Consider the following 3565-nt stretch of genomic DNA (forward strand, 5'->3'; position numbering starts at 1 on the left):
AGGAATTTAGCAGTGGTTTGCCATCAGATTTATGGTATGATTTTCATCCTTGTGCCGCAGCAAATACATACTTAAATTCACAAAATCTAAGGAGGTGGTGCTAAGGAAGTCTTTCGTTTTGACCTGTCATCAAGTCAAAGGGCTGTTTTCTTTTTGTTTGTTTGGTTTTTGTTTTTTTTGCGGTACGCGGGGCTCTCACTGTTGTGGCCCCTCCCTTGCGGAGCACAGGCTCCGGACGTGCAGGCTCAGCGGCCATGGCTCACAGGCCTAGCTGCTCCATGGCATGTGGGATCCCTCCAGACCGGGGCACGAACCCTTGTCCCCTGCATCAGCAGGCGGACTCTCAACCACTGTGCCACCAGGGAAGCCCCAAAGGGCTGTTTTTTAAAGTCAATATTTTGTTATAATCATGCTATGGTCTTCAAAGTATCAATTGTGATAACTTTTATAGATGAGTTGGGGATTAAAAGGCCATATAATATTAGTTTAGCTGATTTTTAAAATGTAACTTGTTCTGCTACAAGCTGTTAGTACCAATAGACAGTTGAGGGATGAAAAGGTACTTTTGATGTTAATGTGGGTCAGCACTTCACCCTATAAGAAATAGTGACAGAAGTTGGGAGGGAGCCAAGTCGGGCAAAATCTGTGAGGCATTTGTACTTGGTGAATAAATGCCATATTGGCACTTAATTGCAATAATGATGAACTTAGTATTTTGTTATATTAGGAGTGATGTGGTAAGTACTCTTTTTTTCTTGCTTATTGTCTTTTTGCTTTTAGTTTGGTCAGTCTTACTGATAAAGCATTTAAGTCTGCTCTATGGCTCTCTTCTAGATAGCTAACCTTGATAACCTAGACTCAACTACGCTCTGAGTCTGCTTCCCAATTTGGACAATGAGGGTAAATACCTATTCTACCTTCTAACAAGGTAGCTGTGGGTTGCAAATGAGAATACTTTAAAAGCAAGAAGCAGTGTGATACACTTGACAGTGTATGGTCTTTAGAGCCAGTCTTGGATTCAAATTGAACCCTGCTACTCCCAGATAGATACATGTAGCCTCACTTCACTTCAGGGTCCTCACGTGTAAGGGGACAGCGGAATGACCCCCGTTTGCCCAAGTGTCTGTGACAACTGAATGCCCCATTCAATGTAAAGTATTCCGTGTTACCCTGCACATTTGCACACTGTAGCTGGTTTTACAAATTCAGATTCTTACTCAGTTCTTCCATGTGCTACTTACTTAGTCCATTTATCTTAAGAGAAAACTGAAGATCGAGGAGGTAAAGTGATTTGTCCAAATTATACAGCTAGCTGGTGAGTGGCTCAATTATTGACTCAAGTTCTTTCTGCTCTACCACTTAGGCTACCACTAATAAGTGACCATGTGGGAAAATGACAGCAGAAGCGCCCCACACCAACTATCTGTGAACTGACTCATGGTTTTAGCCTAACACACTCTTTTCCCTCTGTAAAATGTACTTACTGATCCCAGGGGCCAAGTGATCACTCATGGCTGAGTAGGCTACTCCACGGCAGACCTGCATGACTCTGTGCCTACCTGTTGAGTTGGGTACTTACCAAAAGTTGGTTGTTTTTATTCACAAACCTATTTTTAACAGTTATGCTTGTTATGGTAACTATAAAACATTGGTAAACATGTAAATTCATGAGAGTGTAAGGAAAAGAGAATTCATTCTTTGAAAATTAAGTTGACTGCTTTGGGACGTCATCTCAGTATAAATGAATTGTTAACAGATTTGCTATCAAATTTGATGAAGGTTAGATAACTGTAAAAGACTAGGGGGAACATCATCAAAGCCTAAACCAGAGGCTGTCAAAGTGTTCAAGTCCATGGTCCAGCTAACTGGTCATTAGACTACTAGTGGTTCTCAAGGAAATAAGGAGCCCACACCAGAATGTAAATTAACTACATCATTAAGCACACTGTTTGGTTCAGCTGAGAGTTTTTTTGTGGTAAGACTTGCTCCTTGAAGGAAGCAGTGCATTAATTTACATTCTGGTGCAAGTTTTTTATCTCGTGGTGGATAGACCATTGGACTAATGGATTCTGTATTCATATTCTTTCAGAAGTGCTTTTAAGTTCTCTCTCCATTTATAGAAGCAATAAGTGGAAATCGTAGATGATGGGTCATTGTGAGCATGGCTTATGCAAGAAAGAGGACCCAAACTCAGTAGGAGACCCACGTCAAATATATGGCATTAACCCTATATGAAAAGATTTATGGATGAATGTGCATTTATGTTTAAATTGAAATAAAACCTTTAAGAATATGTAAATATAATTTTTATGCTTACTTTTTCATTTAATGGACCAGCTGTGGGTTTCATCCAACAAGGGGGCTTTTATTATACTTAGAATTCCAGCTTAACTGGAAATATATCTTTGACCTCTGCCCCTATCTTAGCATCCTGTGCTTGCCCCTGTATATTTTTACCATGCTGTATTGCAGTTTTAAAATTGAATGTCAGTTCCTGTATTGTAAGTGCTTCAAAAGCCACAGTCCCTTCTGTAACCTTCATAGAGTTTCCAGTCTAGGGAAGAAGGCAGACATTAAGTAAATAATTTCAGTGAGATTATGAATTATCTGAGCAAGTAGTTTGGAATGCTATGTGACCATATAGCAAGGAGACATAATTTAATTTAAAGGTTAAAATTTACCCCACTCATTTTTTTTCACCTTGATCTCATATAAGTATATATCCCAATACTTTTAGGGTACACAAAGAAATAAAATCCTTGTATTAGTTGGCTATTACCATGAAATTAGTCTTCAGTTTTCAGTGTATAGGAGAGTTCTCAACTGCTGTTTTCAATCTACCGTGTAACTTACAAAGCTAAACTAAATCTGTTAGCTTGTTACAGCTGAATTTAAATTCAATACTTAATTTTCATCTACTGTTTAATCAGAAATATTTCCCAAATATTTTTAACAGAGTGAAAGATTTAACATTGTGCTAGAAATTTAATTTTGGATTTCAGAGTGTGTTTCTAAGCTTGTTTTTATTACAAAAGAGATTTTGATGCCATGTGTTTGTAGTAAGGAGTGGAAAGAATGCAAACATAACCAATGTTAACAGCCCAGGATTCATCTATCCACACTTTAAGTTTCTGATTTCTTAAACAGATTGTAGATTGATTTTTTTTTTTTTTTTTTTTTTTTTTTTTTTTGCAACATGTGGGCCTCTCACCGTTGTGGCCCCTCCCGTTGCCGGACGCGCAAGCTCAGCGGCCATGGCCCACGGGCCCAGCCGCTACGCGGCACGTGGGATCCTCCCAGACCGGGGCACGAACCCGTATCCCCCGCATCGGCAGGCGGACTCTCAACCACTGCGCCACCAGGGAGGTCCTGTAGATTGATTTTTAACTATAAGCTAAATATGGTTCTAGATTCCATATTCCTAACTATTTTGTTGCTAAGTAAATAATTAAAGCTAAGTTTGTCTAAAGCTACACTCAGTCCCCCTGAAACTGTATCCTTCTTACTTCCTTATTTATGTTAATATTACCATTCTTGCAGCCACCCACATTTGAAAATGCTGTCG

This window comes from Lipotes vexillifer, unplaced genomic scaffold (assembly GCF_000442215.2).
Source record: "Lipotes vexillifer unplaced genomic scaffold, Lipotes_vexillifer_v1.1 scaffold153, whole genome shotgun sequence".
NCBI lineage: Eukaryota > Metazoa > Chordata > Mammalia > Artiodactyla > Lipotidae > Lipotes > Lipotes vexillifer.